Genomic DNA, 20,541 nt, shown 5'->3' on the forward strand with positions numbered 1-20,541 from the left:
TATATATATATATATATATATATACATATATATATATATATATATTATCTAGTTTTCTTACTTGCCTATTACTTTGACACCATTTGACAAATCTACACAAAGTTATCCAAAAAAGTGCCTTGGTGATTCTTGTTGCACATGGAAAGTTTCAGGTGATCCGTGAAGCAGGGGCTGAGAAAAAGGGGGGTAAAAAAAGTTGTGTTTCCCATGTTAATTCCCATAGGACATTTGAACAAGGCTACAGCCCGAACCACTAGACAGAATTACACCACAGCTCTGATAGGCTGCCAACACTTCAAACTAGAACGTGTTGGCAGCCATCAGAAAGAAAACACCAAAAAAAGGAGAAAGGGCCAGAGTAGAGACACTCTAACCCGTTAACTCTGGTGGTGGTGGGGTCCCAAAGGAACCCCGCCAGAGCAAACAAATCATGCAAAAAATAAATTTGCAGTGAATTCGTGATTTCTGAAATTTGCAGCAAAAAAAAAACAAGAGTGGGCTCCCGTGCTTGTTTTTTTTTTTTTTTTTTTAAAGTCCCATGTGGGCCAGGTCCTGGAGACATTTAAAATTTTTAATGTGTGGGAGTCTCCCGGACTCCTCCCACAGCCCCGGGCCACCACCTCCCAGGTGGAGATTTTTGCAATATGTGCGAGGGTGCTATGTGCCCCCCCCGGCCCTGAGGACCACCACCTCCCCAGGGCAAAATGCTTTTTATGTGTGGGGGAGGCCAATGGCCTCCTCCTCTGCCCTGGGGCCCCCAGGGTGATACATAAAATATGTGTGGGAGGCCATGTGGCCACCCACATCCCAAGGACCGCTATCTCTCTGGGGTATAATTAAGATTGAATGCGTGCCCCCCCACTACATACCGGGGACCGCCACCTCCTCATGGCATGTTTAATTCAATGGGGGAGACTGCGCGGCCCCCTGCTTCATTGGGAGCCACCACCTCCCATGGGCATTATTAAGATTGAATGTGGGGGGGCAAGCGACCCCCCCCTGCAGGCCCAGGGACAGCCACCTCCCTGGGGCACAAATTACAATGAAGTGTGGTGGGGGTGCTTGCCCCTCCCCCCCCCACAGCTTTGGGGATCACCACTTCCCTGGGGCGAAACAGATTGTTGGGGGGTGGCTATGCAGCCTCCCTCGTGGAGCCACTGGTGGCGTTGGGGACCGTCATCCCCGGTCAGCCCACCCCCGAACAAAGCTGTTTGCTTTTGCTTGGTGGGAGCCCACCGCTCCCACCAAGCCAAAGCAAACAAAGTCTGCTTTCTGACAGTGAGATCTGTCAAACAGGCCTGTAAAGGGCAAAAAACATATATAAGGTGTCACCTATGGCCTAATGGTTAAGGTCTCAGACGTTCACACTGAAAGTTGGGAGTTATACTCCAGGTATGTCCGGGATTATTTCCCTCCTTTAATTTAAGTTTAAGGCTCATACTAAAAAGTGATGTCACTCTTTTTAATTGTCAAATACATTTTTCTTTTCAATTTCTCCAAAAATATCTCACTTTAAGTACATCATTCATCAAAGCCTAAAAAACTCTCTATCTCTATCTCTCTCCCTCTCATTCTCTTTCTCTCTCTCTTTCGATCTCTTTCTCCCACTCAGACACCCTCTCAGAACCTTATGCACCCACTCACAGACCCACTCAGAAACTCATGCACCCGCTCACAGACCCACTCATACCCTCAAACACCCACTCTCAGACCCACTCAGACCCTCCGCACCCACTCACAGACCCACTCAGAATCTCACACACCCCCTCACAGACCCACTGACACCCTCATGCACCCACTCACAGACCTGCACGGACACTGACGCACCCACTAAGAAACTGATGCATGAACTCTCATACGCAGACAGACTCTCACAGCCACTCTCGCCCCCAGATACACCCACTTACACTGATTCTCACACTCAGAAATTCCCCCTGCGCACAACAAAGGGCTGTGTGCAGAGTAGGGTTGGGTGAAGGCCATGCCCGGCGCAAGGTTGGGTGCTTATAGGGAGTTGGCCTCAAGGCCTAGCCACAGGCCAGGCCCTCTGGCTAACTGCCGCCACGCACAGCCTTTGGCCATGGGCAGCAGTGGTTGGATTAATGTATAGTAATGAAAATTACTATATGCTAAAAAACACATAGAAATTCACTGAAAAAAGCAAAGGGTACAGGGATGTTATAGTTAGGAAATTGAATTTAAAAAAACCCAGAAATTTTCAGAAAAAAACTAAAGTTACAGGGACGTTATAGTTAGGCTCACATTTTAAACGTACAAAACCATAGAAATTCACCTGTTATAGTTACAGTTATCTCAATTAACTCTATATCGTGCCCTAAGGTAACTATAACTCCTGCCCTCACCATGCACTGCTAATTACCCCACAAATTACAGCACTCATGACATCTTTGATAACATCACTGATTATGTCAAAACTGAGCATGACAGGGTGCAAGTTATAGTTTTCTACAGGGCCCCAGGGAGGTGGTGGTTCCCAGAATTGTGTGTGTGTGCACCCCCCCCCCCACATTGGATTTAATCTTGTGCCTTGGGGAGATGGCAGTACCCGGGGCTGCAAGGGGCTGGGTGTCCCCCCACATCCATTTTCTATAAAGCCCCCGGGAGGTGGCGGTTCCCAGCGCTGCGGAGGGGGGGAACAGGCAGCCCCCCATTCAAAATGTAAATGCCCCAGGACCTGGCCCACCCGTGGGCTTTAGTGAAACAAGCACAGGATCTGCTGCGATTCCCATTAAAAATGACAAAAAAATAATATTTGTTTGTTCTGGGGACGTGATCCCTCTGGTACCCCAGCATCAGAACTAAGGGGTCAAGGTGTCCCTATCCTGCCCCATTTCTTATTTTTTACATTTTTGTCTGGGACTCGCCTGAAGCTGATCCCAACAGGGCTGCCAACACTTCCTTGTTGTCACGGACTGTTAATAGTGGGATCAATTTCCCCATTGGTATTGGTCAGCATGAGTCCTGAAATAAGCAGTATGTATATCAATGCAGCCCTAATCAGTAAAATGGGCGTGGGAGCCACACCACTTTGTTAATTTGATGTAAGGACATTTTAATAGCAAGCAAGTTAACATTGGGAATGTAGAGAATTTTGAATATTATGAGCAAACATAACCAACTGTGGCCAAATTATATTGACAGCTGACATGAAACAGGACATTAATTGTTAAATGAAGACTCGGAGTAAGCAAGGAGGAAAGCCAGGTTTGCTTACAGATGTTGGATTTGATGTCACAGGCCCTCATTATGACATTGGCGGTAAATCCCGCTTACTGCCAGGGTGACGGCTGCCAACATACCGCCGCAGTGGCAAATATCTGTTCCCCATATTATGACACACACACACCAATCCAACAGAATACAGCCACATACACAAAACCGCCAGCCCAAAGTTCAGTGCTAAAGTGGCGATAACAACACCCATACCGTTACGCTAACAGAACAACACCCACCACATTATGACCCACGGATGACCACGTCTGACATTCAATGGCAGTAAACCATTGGTGGTACATACTGCCGCATTCAGAATGGACACCCACATACAAAACAACACTACATTGGCCAATACTAAAAACACACACCTGACACTCATACACACACCACACCCACCCACCCACCCACAGCACCCACACCAACATTGCCCACAACTCTTTATAAACAACAATTACTGCCAGGAGATTGACACAAACAGCAGAGAGACAACTAGACACACACACCACATACACCCATACATCCCTCACGCACCCATCACACACCCCATCACATTACACAACACACTGTCACCAACACACACCACACAACACCCATGTCCCCACAAAGGCACCCCCGTTTCACTGATGACGATTTAAGGGTCATGGTGGAGGAAATTGTCAGGGTAGAAACACAGCTGTTTGGAACACAGGTACAGCAAATATCCATTGCCAGGAAGATGGAGCTATGGTGGAGAATCGTGGACAGGGTCAATGCCGTGGGACAGCACCCAAGAACAAGGGACGACATGAGGAAGAGGTGGAACGACCTACGGGGAAGGTACGTTCCGTGCAGCAAGGCACCATCTCGCCATACAGAGGATTGGCAGTGGACCCCTACCTCCTCCCCCGCAGCTCACAGCATGGGAGGAACAAGTCTTGGCATTACTGCATCCTGAGGGACTCGCTGGAGTAACCGGAGGACTGGACACTGGTAAGCCAACATTTACCACTTATCACCCCCCATACCTGCATGCCATCACACCCCCTCACCCCAACTTCTATCACTCCACTCCATCCCACACAATGCACCTACACATGTGACTAACCCCAATGCTTAGCCCTGCGTGCTATACCAATACATGGACAGCCCTCCCAACCCTGCATGGACACCAATCACTAAAGCATGCACAGCATAGGGAAATTAACAATCCCACAATACATTACCATACACAAACAAAGGCGACAGGGCAACAGCAACGATAGAGGGGAAGCCAGGGATGTACAATATGTCACAGACATGAAGCATAATACATCACTTACATCCCCACAAGTGCCCCAGCCAATCCTAGCGGAGAGGAGGTACCACGACTATACAGTCCCCCAACAGATGATGCCCCTAGTGATGACAGTAACTCTGGACTTCAGGATCTGGACCAACAACCTGGCCTATCAGGGATCACTGGACAGTCAGTCACCCAAGCCCACTCACAGTCCACCATAGACCCTCCCACATCACTATCCAACACCAGACCACCGACTCAGCATACCCACACCTCTGACCCCAATACACGCCAATCAGCAGTGTGCCCACCTGTACAGGAACCCCAGGCTATACCTTGCCCCCAAGACAATCAGGGACCTGAGGTCAGTGGCAGTGGGCACACCGTTCAGAAGACAGAGGCACAGGCCAACAGGGACACTGGGAGGACCGCTGTGCACCAGGGGGAGGACAGGCCCAGGGAACCGCCTCTCCAGGAGGCACTCTCTGAGATCCTCGGAGCCTACCAGCATTCCCAGGACACAATGGGCCAGATCCTTGACAATGTGCAGGAGAACAGGCGGCTGCAGGAGGAACATTTCCAGGGGATCAGGGAGGACTTGCAGACCATCAACACCACCTTGATCTCCATAGCAGGGCTGCTGCAGACATGGCCAACATCATGAGGGAAGCAACAGAACACCAGCGGGCCCCTACCACTAGCCAGTCCATTGACCAGCCCTCCACTTCCTCTGCAGCTAGTGGGCCCTGCCACAGGACCCACAGGCCACCAGCACCCCTCCCCCTGCAGAAGGTGAACCACCCTGCAAACATTCCCTGCTACCCAGACAGAAGTCAGAGACACTTGCCAAGACCACCGCCAGGAAATAAGACTCACCTGATTGTCCCCCCTGTGTCCCGCCTTGTAATCTTGTCCACTTTGAACTGCCTTTGCTCCTGTTCCTATGGCTCCTTGGACACTGCACCTGTGCTACAAACAGACTGGAACAATACCTTGGACTTTCCTCCATCATCACCCCATTCCATTGCAATTTTCCCTCAATTTCATAGCACTACAATAAACACCTTTGAACACAACCTGACTAATAGTATTTTATGTGTTGAAAATGTGCATTTATGGAAACAGTCACATCTAGTGCAAATGATCTGAACACTGTGAGAGCATAGAAATAATGACCTGTAGCTGTCTGTAATCATCACATCAGTGCACAGTTGTTATCTCACCAACATCTGTAAAATGACAAGCCATAGTTGACAGTAAGTTGAGATGCAATGGAAGTTAATGTCATCATGCTACAGCCACACAGAAAACATCAATAGTTAGAGGAATGGTCAGTTGCACTGTCTCACCTGTGTGTAATTGGAAGTATTGACGTATAACTGATGTTCGGTTGTCCTCATCCTCATCCTCTGCCTCCTCATCCTCACTGTCCTCAGGGTCCACTGCTGCCACAGGGGCATCTCCAGTCTTCTCCTCCTGCAGAAAAGGCATATGCCGTCTGAGGGCCAGGTTGTGCAACAAGCAGTATGCCAGTACTATCTGGCAGACCTTCCCGGGTGAGTAGCACAGGAATCCATCTGTCAGATGGAGGCACCTGAACCTGGCCTTCAGGAGCCCAAAGGTCCTTTCAATGATCCTTCTGGTTTGCCAATGTGCCTCATTATAACATTCCTCAGCTCCTGTCCTGGCATTTCTCACAAGGGTCAGCAGCCAACTGCAAGTATTGAGGGACAACATTTAGCCTCACACAATGATTTGGGGATGACACCTGAAGGCATACACTAACATACAGTGGGTGGGGACCATGGCTCACCTATTAGCCACACCCTGTGCCTCTGTAGTTGGGCCATCACATTTGGGATGCTGCTATTCCTCAGAACAGAGGCATCATGCACCGACCCAGGATAATTAGCATTGACGTGGGAGATGTACTGGTCAGCCAGGCACACCATTTGCACATTCATTGAGTGGAAACTCTTCTGATTCCGGAACACCTGTTCATTCTGGTGGGGGGTAACTAACGCAATATGTGTCCCGTCAATGGCCCCAACAATATTGGGTATATGTCTCATTGCATAGAATCCGGCCAACACAGTGGCCAGATCTTCTACCTGGAGGAAAGCTCTGTAGCTGCAGATGTGTTTCACCAGGGCAGACAAAACTCTTGCCAGCACGATTGAGAACATTGGCTGTGACATTCCTGCTGCCAAGCCCACTGTCACTTGGAAAGAACCAGTTGTCAGGAAATGAAGCACTGATAGCACTTGCACAAGAGGGGGGATCCCAGTCGGATGATGGATAGCAGATATCAGGTCAGGCTCCAACTGGGCACACAGCTATGTGATTGTGGCCCTGTCCAGTCTATAGGTGAGTATAACATGCCTGTCCTCCAGTGTAGCTAAGTCCACAAAGGGTCTCTACATGGGGGTATGTCTCCTCCTCCTATTTACCCGCAGCGGTAGGTATCTAACGGACACAAGAGTGAGTAGGCTGTCACAATTTGAACAATGGAACCCCAACCTCAGTGTACATAGTGCATTTATGTGATAGGACAGTGGGAAACAAGGTCTGTGCTAATATAGGCTGTGATGCAGTTGAGGTTGATATGACCGTTGTCGGCCAAAAATGAAATGATGACCACCTGTCCTGTATGTAGGGACAGGTGGAAGTGAGGTACCACCGCCGACATTGGGCGTTCCTCATTGGATAATATGGGGCTCTATGGAGTACAGTGGCCAATGGGGGTCTGCGCCGGTGGTGACGGTGTACACCGCCGCGGACGTGACTACCATTTTCTATCTGATTCCTCACTTGTTTCCTGACCTTCAACAGGAGAACACCTACACTGCTTGTGCTGCTGTGACCTGTGTATGGAACCTACCATGGCCCCTGTGACTGGGGAAAGGGCACCTGCCTTCACTTCAGAGGAGTTGGAGCGTTTGGTGGATGTGGTCCTACCCCAGTACGGACTGCTGTGTGGGCCTCCAGACCAACAGGTGAGTACACCTTGGGCACAATGCATGTGGGAAGGATGCATGGAGATGTGTGTGCAAGCATCGTGTCATTGGGGGGAATGTCTTGTGGTGGTGTACATAGTGTGCGCCGGCCGATGTGTGTGCCAATGGTGACGGAAACGGGATCGGTGGGCCATATGTGTGACAGACTGGATTGTATGTGTAATTGTGTCCTCCTGTCTGTATTACCTTGGCAGGTCAGCGCCCATCAAAAGAAGGTATTATGGCGGGCCATCCCCAAGGATGGGTGGACCCTGGAGATCTATGGCAGGCGGAGCGCCCACTGTCAGAAACGGTGGGAGGACCTGAGACCCTGAGCATGGATGACCGCGGAGGCCAGCTGGGGATGGCCTCACAACGAGGAAGGGGTGCCCGTCGGAACCTGACCCCCTGATGGCCCGCATACTGGATGTGGCCTACCCAGAGCTGGATGGGTGCTTGAGGGCATCACAGCAGCCACAAGGGGGTTAGTACAGTGGGCATTACTACAAAAATTGGCTGGTGGCATGGGACCGGGGTGGTGGGTGCCCTTAATGCCAGTCCAGACATTGCAGCATGATCCAGCTCAAGGGTAATGGGTGTTTGGCAAATGCAGGTAACCTAGCTTGTTAGCATTCCATGTCAGTCAGGGCTTTGTGGGTCCCCGGAGGGGTGCAGTTGGCGGTGTGTGGCCCTCATCTTGCTGTGGCATCTAGCCAAATCACTGGCAGTGCAATGCATAGTGCTCAAGCCTGATCCCTTTGTGTGACGGTGCTGTGTATGCCAACTGTGGTGTTGGTGCAGTAATTGACCCAGTGTTTTCTTTCTCTCTTACCCCCTTTTTTCTTCTGTCATCCTGTCCATGTGTGCATTAGCATCATCTGTCGGAAGAGCAGGGGCATGGCGACAGAGGGAGCTGCATCCCACAGGACCATGGAGGCAGAGTCCACCGACGGCGGAGACAGGAGGCGACAACACAGACTCAGATACCTCCTCCGATGGAAGCTCCATGGTGGTGGCGGACACCTCCGTGACCACCCCAGCTGCAGTTACAGCCGCCACCCCTGTACCAACACCGCCCTCATAGTAGCCCCTCTTCGAGTTGCCCGTGCCCGCTCACCCAAAAGGGTGGGCATCTCCTTCGCCCCAGGCACCTCAGGCCCTGCCCCAGTGAGTCCTGCTGCCCTAAGTGAGGCTATTGACCTCCTGAGATCCATCTCTGTAGGGCAGTCAACCATTGTGAATGCCATCCAGAGGCTGGCATTCCAGATGCAGCAATCCCATGCATTCCTGGAGGGCATCCATGGTGGATTGGCAGTCCAACAGAGATCGAGTCAGGCTCTGGCCTCCTCTCTGATGGCAGCCATTGTCCCTGTTCCTACATACCCCACTCCAACTACCACTTCCCAGTCCCAGTCTTCTCAACCCCAACCCACCCCATGCACACATACAGTTGAGCATGCACACAAGACAACACACAAGAGTGGGACAGTCAAACACAGGCACCACACTTCATCCCACAAGCACTCATGGAAACACCAGACATTTGCATACACAACCACATCCACTGCCTCCACTGTCTCCCCCTCCTCCTCCTCCACCTCCCTCACAGTCACGTCCACACTCACACCTGCATGCACTGCATCAACATCCACCACCACCAGCATCACCACACCAAGCAGCACACACACCTCACTAGCAGACACCTCCACAACATCCATGCACGCGCCCCCTGTGTCCTCTTCTACCCTGTCCATCCCCCCTCCTTAAGGACACAAACGCAAGCACTCACACATCCAACAGCCATCCACCTCACATCAGCACACTGCCCATGCACCTGCACCCAAGTCCAGCAGACATACACCTCCAACAACCACTCCCTCAACCTCCACTCCCATCCCTCCTCCCTCATCCTGCCCCACAGTCCCTAAGAAGCTTTTCCTTGCCCAACTTGACCTCTTCTCTTCCCCTACCCCACCGTCCTGCCCTTAAGAGCAAGGTCCCAACGGCCCAGCCCAGCACCTCAGCCAAACAGTCCACGTGGACAGTGGTGGTAAGTCAGTGAAGGATTCCATTCCACCAGCCTGGAAGGTTAAGGATCCTACACCGCCTGCCATGAAGGGGAAGGAGCCCGCACCTTCTGCCATGAAGGGAAGAAGCCCTCAACTCCTGTCAGGAAGGCTAAGGAGGCCGCACATCCTGCCATGAAGGGGAAGCAGCCCTTAACCCCTGCCAGGAAGGGTGAGCATCCCACGCCTCCTGTCATGAAGGGGAAGAAGCCCTTGACTCAGGGTGACACCACCACCACCAGTGGTCACGGGCCTTCACTCCCAGCTGAGGAAGTGCATCCCTCGCCTCCAGTAGAGGCTGCCCAGGAGGCACCTCCACTTGCCAACACGGTGCAGCCCTCACCTCCAGAGGAGGCACCTCCACCTGTCAACACAGTGCAGCCCTCACCTCCAACAGAGACTGTCAGGATGACACCACCACTGCCACCACCAGTTGTCACGGGCCCTCACCACCAGCTGAGGAAGTGCAGCCCTCACCTCCATCAGAGGCTGCCCAGGAGGAACCTCCACCTTCCAACACAGTGCAGCCCTCACCTCCAGCAGAGGCTGCCCAGGAGGCACCTTCACCTGCTGACAATGTGCAGCCCTCACTGCAGATGACACAGTGCAGCCATCACCACAAGTGGAAGCCATGTAGGCCCCTCAAGGGATTGCTGTACAAGGCGCCCCTCCAGAAGCAGTGGGCATGTTCCCCACCTGAGAGACTGTAACCTTGCACTCCCCATGACAGAGAAATGGGCACGGATCCCCCTCCAGAACCAGTGGGAAAGTCACCCACTCCAGAGACTTTGGCCTTGCACTCCCCAGCAAAGAGAAATGGGCACAGAGCCCCCTCCAGAACCAGTGGGAAAGTCACCCACTCCAGAGACTGTGTCCTTGCACTCCCTAGCAAAGAGAAATGGGCATGGAGCCCCCTCCAGAACCAGTGGGCTTGTTCCCGTATTCGGCTGAGGTGCCCCCCCACCCCATTGAGGTCCTGCCCACTTGCAAACTGATGCCCCTGCAGAGTTCTATTCGAATGAAGTCAGGATTCGAGTTGGGCCTTGGACTGTGCCCTGTGGCCATGTGGGCACTTAGTACTTTGGACTGGGCATTGGCCCTTTGTGTACATTTGTACATATCTGTTTTTCGTACAATCGGTGCATTGTTTATATCAAGACATTCCCATTACTGTATTATTGTTGTCCTTGCATTATTCTGCCATGTATTGTGTGCCATTGTTTTTCGTCTGCAGCTGGTTGTGTGTATGGTGTGTGTGTGTCGGGTGTGTGTTGTGCGTATGTGTCACTCTCGTTTTCCTCCCTCCCTCGTGTGCTAGGCGTCTGTACTCACCATTGTCGTCTTCGTCAGCGTTGGTGTTCCAGGTGGAGCATGACGTTGATGAGCATCCGGAAGACTTGCAGTTCCTGTTCCATGGCAGCGTTACTCTTCCCTCTGTCTCCAATGGTGAGTCTTTGCCCTTCTGTGATGTGTTTCCGCCAGGCTTTTGATGGCGTTGGTACTGCTCCGGAAATCCTAGCAGATTGCAGGGTCAAAATATGGTGGGCGGTACTTTGTCTTCTGTGTGGCTGTTGTTGACTACCGCCATTATCAGTGTTGTTAACGCCCTGGCGGTTGGTATGGTACATTGGCTGTCTATGGGAGTTTTCTCTGCCATGGTCATAATTTGACAGTGATTACCGCCAGCCTGTTGGCGGTAATACCGCCACTTTATCACTCACCACCAAGGTCATATTGAGGGCCACAATATTTTAATATATATTGGACTTCCATTCCCTTAATGCATTGTTAGAAATGAAGGCATAAAATTACCAATTAACAGAGAGAACACTTTTCACCATGAGCTACCGTGATCAAGAATGTGATTTTCTAAATGCATCGATGGTGGTGTTTGGCGCGATGTGGATGGAAATTGTCACTAAACAATTTGGGAAATTGTGGAACCCGTGAGTGCAACGTTATTTAGTTGCTCTGGGAGATTTTGAAAAAAAACCTGGGCAATTGATTATCCCCAGTAACTTACATTGAAGAAGAGAATATTTTAGGCAGGAGGCAGATAAACTTAAAACATCTGGAATCTCCTGCTTAAATTGGGTCTGTTGGTATGTATGGTTATACTGCCTCTTCCATCTGACCTCAATGATCTCTTATATATTGCCACAGCCTTTCTTGCCTGTCCTGCATGGTTAGTTTGTTGTACCTGCCAGGTTTTCCCCTGCCCTCCATGGTCTATTGTGCTGCCACTGCCTCTCCCCTTCCGCCTGCCCAGACTGGTCAGCTTGTTGCATTGGCACCCTGCTCCCTGCCCTCAATTATCTGAGTCTGTGCCCCTGACCTCTACCTCTCCACAGCATTCTAATGATCAACTAGATTGCTAACATTCAATATTTATTACACAAGTGTGGCATGCCGGATATCATCTTGATGTAACCAAAACTGTAATACCCATATCATTTCCTTAAGCAATTAGAGAAATGAGAGGGTCTTCTTCCCATAGAAGTTATGGTTAGTGCTACAAAAAACTAAAATGAGGAAATATTTTCTGAGTTCTCAAATAGCGACAAAGCACGTATAAATGATTTCTTATCCTTATGTTTTTTTTATCCAGTTGATCACTTGATTATTTGTTACATTTAGGGGCTCATGTAAAGCACTCCAGTACCCCTTGGACAATTCTGAGCTATATAAACTACAAAACAAAAAAAAAAAAAAAAAATGCACACTTCTGTCACTTCTGAGCTAAATTTGGGTGATATTTGAGCTACAGTTGGGCTCTTTTTTCTTTGGTGGCCGTCTTGAGAGACTTGTTTGTTATAAAGCTCACTAGTTCCTCAATACTACACATTCCTCAGTATAAAATGTACAGCATTTTGTCGTAATCCCCAGGGCAGCGCTGCTTGCAAGTCATAATAGGGCGGTGCGGACGGTCCGACCGCAGCACTACCGCTGCAGTCGTAATATGGCTGTCAGACCGCCGCATTGGCAGCAGTCCAACCGCCACCACGACCCTGTCGGTCATTAGACTGCCAGGGTCGTAATGAGGCCCTAAATGTTTTCAGTTTTACCAGGTTGATTCAATCAAGATTTCTTTAGGTGTGCCACACTTGTCATGAGTAAGACTATTAGCACTTTAGTTGTTCTTTAGAACACTGTGGGAGGCTGTAGTAGGACACAGGAATCATCAACTGACAGGCTGCTCCTGCTGAAAGTACATGTATTACTGAGAATGTCAGACTCATATGGCTGAGAAAGATAGTGTGAATTTACAGAACATAAGCTCTCATTTTAGCTTCTGCGGCCAGCCCGCGCAGCGCACGGCCATGGGCCGTGCGAAACAGTGATCGGATTAACGTAAAATAATTAAAATTACTTAATGTTAAAAAAACACATAGAAATTCACTGAAAAAACAAAGGTTACAGAGACATTATAGATAGGAAATAGAATTTAAAAAAATATAGACATTCACTTAAAAACCAAAAGTTACAGGAACGTTATAGTTAAGTTCTGAATTTGCATGCACATAAACATAGAAATTCAGCAGTTGCGTTATGGTTATCTCAAGTAACTACAACTCGTGCCCTAAGGTAGCTATAACTCACATCCTCGCCATGCACTGTTAGTTACCCCACATAATACATCATTCATGACATCTTTGAAAACATCATTGATAATATCAAAGTAGCACTTGCAGTAAAATTCATAAAGAGAAAACTGTGCATGGCGGGGGCACGAGTTATAGTTACCTTATGGCATGAGTAGCCGTAGATGCTTGAAGCTCTGGCTGGGTTTGGTTTGGGCAGAAATATGATGCAATGGATTAGTGTTGTATGCTGAGCTCACAACTAGACTAATGATGGGTATGCTGATATCTGAGGTGATCAAGGTTGTCAGTGGCACTTAGCAGGGCTACCACCTGTTGCATCTACTGTTTATCTTGGCAATGGTACCACTGGCTGCAAAACATGGATTGTTGGGTTTCACCTAGGGCATTGTGTTGGCAGATGCTACACTTACCATTTCGCTGTAGGTGGATGATGTGATGTTGTGTATCAGAGAGATGCACATAGATATCTCCTCAATAGCATGGGTATTACAGGAATCGAAAGTGGCATCTGGCTTGGGTGTTAATTGGTCTAAATCTTCTCTATTCCCCTTACATTCTGGGTGCACATCGCACACTATATACATTGGTAGCAGACCAGTTAAATGGAAACCCATTACTTTTGGTACCTTGGTATTCAAATACACCACACACATCAAGACTTGCTTGACAGTAATTTATCCAAAGTTGTAACATCACTTAGGCCCCAGAAATCGTTCTGGAAATCCCTCTCACTTTTTGTACTCAGCAGAATTACTCTTGCTCAGATAATAATGTTTCCTCCCTTTCTGCACTTTTTTTTACGATTCTGCCTATATATCCTGTCTATCGTGTGTGGCTCCACTGCTTTAAGAGATGCTTAAATATTATGAGACAAATAATCATGTACGCCCTAACTGTTACCTTGCAAAGTATCCTGGAATTTAAAGGCTACCTTTCCAGTAATGTCATCAAAAGCTGAAAAACTGTTGGACTCTTATCAATCGGCCACTTATTCCAGGATGGTGTAATCAGTACGGTCTGCACTTCGGGCAATTCTTAACTTACAGGAGACTAATTGGGGCACAATACACTCACTGGGGCATCACTAGCACAGAACCACCTGTCCATAAACCAATACAGATTTTACACACCATTGGCTCAGGAGGCCTGCTGATAACATGGCTTAGGAAAGCCTTAAAATCAAATTATTGTCCCTCCCTGACTACACTAAGGGAAGGCTGGGGGACTGACTTAGGCGGGCCCCTCTGTGATAAAGAGTAGGACAAACCCCTAAAATACCCGCACAAAATATCCTGCATTGCACCAATAAAATGTTATATCCTGGATCGGGAATACTTAACTCCAGTAACAAGTTCTTCCTAAACTGTAGCTCCGAATTCCCTAGATGTTAGATTTTAGAAATCCGATACAGATACATAGATGCCAAAAGACCCATGACAGGTGGAAGACTACAGATTTTTTAAGACAAAAATGGCTTTATTTTGGCTGTCTCCCACCTGAATTTGTCTCTGTTTTAATTGAAGTCAATGGGAGAAATGTATTCTCCCGATTATTTTGTATAAATCTCCCACTTTCCCCCTCTATAATGTTGGCATGTATGCAGAAATAAACCACATGCTATGGGATCGTTAATATTTACTAATCTTTTGCAGCAATGTATTCTAGTCTTTTTTTGGACATCACTGACTGTAACAATATATGTCTCCCCGAGTACCTTCTCCTTCGCCTTTTTAAACACACTAACCATAATAAAGTGGAATCTAAATTTAAAGTTATTGTACTACTGCTTGCCAAAAGAGCAATTACCTCCAACCGGAAATTTACTAGTCAGTAGCTCACCTCCATCCTGCACTTGGCAGAGCGGAGAGTCTGGCAGTGGGACCACATCATACTAACACTCAAAAATAAAATTTGTGAGGATACAAAATCCCCTTGAGCCCCCCCACCAAAAAAAAACAAAGTTCAGGAATGGAAAAGTGGTGTCACAGTGACATGGAGCTATCTGTTTACCCTACAGGTGAGGGGACACTAAAATTCATGAGAAGCAAAACGTAAGCATTTCAGTATTACCACCTAAATGTTTGTGCCATTAAGATCCCACCATGCATTCTGGCAGTGAAGTTCTTGCTCAATTAAATAACACGTTTACTTCCATTGCCCATCTGCACAGGAAGTGACATCACAGGATTTTCCATTAGTCATCTGTACAAAAAGTGGCATAATTGGATTTTTCATGATCCATCTATGCAGGAAGTGACATCGCAGCATTCCACCCACATTACTTTCATGTGCCTCCCTCCTCCCACAATCTATTTAATGGTGGCTACAGTGCACACATGCACAGTGGTAATGTCCCTGACGTGCCAGTGAAGTGCTGGGGCATGCCCATCTGTGCCCATCTGAGCAAGGACTGCACAAAGCTCCAGGAACCCTAGTTCACCCGCTACCCACTGCTAACCTGCTGCGCTCTTCTGTGCTTTTAACCCTGGTTGCCACTCTCTGCACTGCAGCCACACTGCACCCCTCAACAAAGAAGGAAGGTTCACTCATGACTCCTGCAAGATCTCATGCACTCCCAGTTGATAAAACCCATCACTCAGCACCAACAGCACCCACTACCCCACTCACTGACACTGACACAAACCAGCCACCCGCTTACCTCACACATATCAAACACCACTCAGACAAAATGCCACACTCTCATGCATGCTCTTCAACACCTGGTTGCTAAACATGCCAGGGAGATATGAGACCTACTGCACGACCACGCTCTGGACCTTGTCATTTTCAAGGAACCATGGCTAAACCTAACCTTGCATTGACGCCAGCACTAACAGCAGCAAGGAAAACGTCACCATCATCAAAGATTTCACTGTGCCTCTGCTGATCCAGCAACATCAACTCCTTCACAAGACTTTTGCAACAAACTCTTGGAATTCTTCTGTAGCAAAATCATCTCCAAATACAGCAACCCTCAACCGGACCCTGTCACCATCACAACTCAACTTTCTATCATGGCCAATGAACAAACCCTAAAGATGTGGCTCATTGTCACCACCGTCGAAATAGCAGCTACCATTAAGACCATCTACTCAGGTGCTCCATTTGACCCTTGCCCCACCACACCTTCACCAAGTGACTCCTAGTGATGAGAGAAGCACTAACACCCATCCTCAACGCCTCCATTAACTTAGCCATATTTCAGGACACCTGGAAACATGTCATCATCATTCCCCTAATCAAGAAACCATCCTCTGACCCAAACACATGTTCTAACTAAGGACCAGCAGTGGTCCATCCAAATAGGCTGAGGGGCCACACCCTCACTTTTTTCCTGGCAGGAAGAGTATCTGTCACTTTAAAAAAAGTCTATCCCTAAGACACTATTCTTGTTCAGGTCAGGCAGCCAGGAGATAGACATGCGCTAAATGTGCATGCTCCTGACTGCCTGAGCTGAACATTGCCACACTGGGAATTTCACAGCCCTGTGGGCGTGACCTTCTCAGCCATTGAAAAGAGCCTTGCGGCCCTCCCCATTTGATGACCTGGGTGCTTCAGTTTTGAGCCCTGAAGGCTCCAAGGCTTCCCTCTCTACAGTGAAGGTATGTTTTATGTCATTTTTATGTTTGGTGAATTTGTGTGTGTAGAGTTTGAATGCATATGTGCATTTGTTAGTGTGGTTTGTGAATGGGTGTGTGTGTGTGTGAATGCATGGGTGTGAGTGAATGTGTGTGTGTGTGTGCGTGTGGCTCCCCACGACCCTCTGCCACTGCTACATACACATCTCCCTCTTACCACACCCTGTAAAGATCTCAGAGAAACTAATCAAACATTGCCTCACCAACCACCTCAGCAACCACCAGCTCCTTGATGTCACATAGTCTGGAATCAGGCCCATCCACGTTACAGAAACAGCACTTATCTATGACCAGATGACATCCGCATCATCCTTGACAGAGGAGACACAATAGCCCTCATTCTTCTGGAGCTCTCAGTAGCATTTGACATGATCTAACACCCAATCCTCATCAAGCATGTGCACAAGATTGGCATTCAAGGACCTGCTCTCTGTTGGATCTGCTCCTGCTAAATGGATAGAATACAAGCTGTCAGCGTGGCATCTTACTACTCAGAATCCTGCAAACTCATCTACGGACCTCCTCAAGGTTCCTCACTTAGCCCCACCCTCTTCAATGCGTACGTGATCCCTCTGGCCAACATTACCCACACTCATGACATCAACATCTTCTCCTACGCCACTGACACACAACTCTTACTGCCCCTTTCAGACAAGACTCCCAACACGAGGAACATGTTCTTCTCCTGCACGACCAAAGTCATTAATTGGATGGAAGCCAACTGTCTCAAGTTCAAAACTGACAAATCAGAAGTAGTGATCTTCTGCAAAAACACCTCATCATGGGGCTCAAACTGGTGCCTGGCTGAACTTGTACCCACACCCAGAGTCCACGCCAGGAATCTCCGTATTATCACTGACAGCAAACTGGACATGACCGCAAAGTCAACGCCATCACTGCATCCTGGTTCCACACCGTGAAGATGATGAGGAAGGTCTTCAAATCACTCCCAGGTAACACTAGAAATACTGGCACTCATGCCCTAGTCACCAGCAGATTGGACTATAGGAACACCTTCTATGCCGGAATCACCAAGCAGCTTACTAGAAGACTACAACCCATGCAGAAATTGGCACCTAGGTTCACCCTCAACCTCCCACACAGAACTCACATCAGACCTCACCTCAGGTAGCTTCACTGGCTCCTAATACATAAACATGCTCAATTCAAACACCTACCTCAACAGTTGCATCTCCTTCCACCAATCACCCAGACACTTCCACTCTGCAGTAATCTTACTTGCGCATATCCCATGTATGCACAGAACCAGATTAGGAGGACAGGCGTTCTCTTTTATCGCTCCTAAAGGGTGAAACGGCCTCCCACTCCACATCAGTCTTCTCCTCTATTCTTGAATTCCACATGAAGCTAAAGCCCTAGTATTTCAATTAACCACACCACAATAGACAGAGCTAGGCACACACACCTGCTCAGCACTAGAGACAGAAACACACAGAGAAACACACGCACACACACACCCCAAGGATGGACAGGGACCTCACGGCCTGGGGGTGTCGTATCATGTAGGGTGTTTGTGGTGTTACACCCTTCTAAAAATGTTATTCTGTAGTAAATAGCTGGGTACAAGGGCTTTCAGTCGGGTATGGTGAAGTGTCTGTTAGATTTCACCTGGGACTTTTACATGCCACATACTGACAACAATACACACAATCTTGTCTCTGTTTTGAAGGCCTTACAAAATGTGAGCTTGAAAAATGTTGTGTTGTAATCACCCTAACAATCCGCCCTCCTCTCTCCACTGCCCCTTAATTCCTTAGTCATGTCCTGCTTCTCATATCGGGTCAGATTGACAAGGCCCTAGCGCCTCTTGGCACCACATTAACAACATTTTTTTTTACACTAATGTGGCGTTAAGGAGGCCATTCTCCTTTGCCATATTTACAAAGTGGCATAATGCTTGCATTGTGCCACTTTGCGCCACATTATGCCTGTGCCAGCATTATGTATGCAAGGGAGGTGCTCCCCTCCATGGAGGCCCATAAAAAAGGTGCAGTGAAATTTACAACATTTCACTGCAGCATTTTTAGCGGCATTTTTAAAGCCTGCTCAGAGCAGACATTAAAATAATGTGCCCGCTACTTTCAATGGGCCTCCCTTTACTTTGCAGGATTAGCACAACAATTTAAGGCGCTAATCATACAAAGTACCACAATAGCGTCATAAATTTTGATGCTTGTCCTATCATGCGCCAGGGTGTGCCCTATTGTAAATGTGGCGCACACATGGGGTCATTAGGGGGTTGCAAGAAAAGTTGTGCATCACAGCTGATGCGGCACTTTCTTGTAAATCTGGCCCATAATGTGTTTTAACAAGAAATCCCAGTGTGACTTTCGGGAAATCTGAAGCTCACCACCTTCCCCCCAGCCCCCAATCTTATTGACTAAGCTACGCCTCTGCTCATGGTAGTGCAAGGAATGTGTTAAAACTGGACGCGGAAGATTTTCTGTCACCCATCCGCTTCTGAAAGCTTTGCTGTCCGCACCCGATATCACAAACCGGTCTTGATTTCACTATTATTTCCAGATCCATTACGATATACTCCTCTTGCAAATAAAACATATTTACCAAGAGCAGGAAGTTCAGAAGGATAAACACGAAAATATACAAGTATACGTAAAATAAATTGAACTGTTATACCTACCCAAAGATCCTGTGCGGCAGGCGCTAAATGTCTGATGGAGGCGCTGCGAATATTAGCAGTAGTCCTGACAGCAGGATCCCTGGCTTTGAGCTGTCTCTCCTCGCCCTCAGAGTTGGGTGAAGCTGTGTTTCCTGCCTGTACCACAGATTCCTCGTGTTCTCTATGAGGAGGGGGGGGGGGGGGCAGCGCTTTAATAAGAAGGAGTTGGCTGTGCTGACATCACGAACGGGGCAGCCTGTGTGCCGCAGGGAGACCTCCTCAAATCCGCCAGCACACTGTGCAAGTTTCCCCTGGAAAGCCGAACAAATAGTCTCTGCCGTCAGGTTGAAATCATTTATGCACGGGCAGGCTGTGCTGCGCTTTATACCTGAATATGTTTATATTTCATTTCTGTCTAGTTTGTCCCTACAAAGCTCACACGCGCAGTACGAATGTCAGCAGTACTTAGCAACCAATTGAAAAGCAGAAAACCGCCTTCACCTTTCACAATATTTCTATTCAAGTTGGAATGTGGCTTTCAATTCAGTATTTGCCTTTCATATAAATCACAATATTTGCGATATCTCTTCTCTTTATGCACGGGGATTTTTTTAATTACATCTTGTCTCTACTTGGTGAACCACGTAAGAACTACTGGTTTTCTGCCCCAGATCAGCTGGAATTTTCAGTCCATAAGAGATGTTATTGGCAGCGTTTGCTTTTTCTTATGAACATTTAATTTTTTCTATAAGCTACATTAATGGTCTCCATAGAATTGCTTCTATTCATGTGAGACTTGGCAAAATATGCTTTATCGACAGTTTCCCAGGAGAGCCCTGACTGAACCATTTACATTATATGTAATAAAGGAAAGCACTGAAAATTGCATTTTGTTCTCAGAATGTTCGTGGGGTTTTACAAATTATATCTGAGCCACACAGTGCCTGATGGATTTCACAAACTCTGCTTTGCTCACAAATTGCTCAGAATAATTTCACAAAATGCAACAAGCTCAAAGGGATGACACAATGGGAAAGAGGATGCCCAAAACAACAAACCCAGCAGAGCTTCAGCCAGGGAAAACTGTCAAAATAATAGAA

At 48.1% G+C, this 20,541-nt stretch overlaps 1 protein-coding gene across 1 annotated transcript in view; it reads right to left on the bottom strand.

The window, feature by feature from the left end:
* FNDC9 (fibronectin type III domain containing 9) overlaps positions 1-19,610 on the bottom strand; it is a 97,926-nt gene extending 78,316 nt beyond the window's left edge. Inside the window, exon 1 of the mRNA XM_069234602.1 lies at positions 19,463-19,610. The gene's annotated coding sequence lies outside the window, so the exon portion shown is untranslated. The remainder of the gene's footprint in view (positions 1-19,462) is intronic.
* Between the last annotated feature and the right edge of the window lie 931 nt (positions 19,611-20,541).

This window comes from Pleurodeles waltl, chromosome 1_2 (assembly GCF_031143425.1).
Source record: "Pleurodeles waltl isolate 20211129_DDA chromosome 1_2, aPleWal1.hap1.20221129, whole genome shotgun sequence".
NCBI classification, from domain to species: Eukaryota; Metazoa; Chordata; class Amphibia; order Caudata; family Salamandridae; genus Pleurodeles; species Pleurodeles waltl.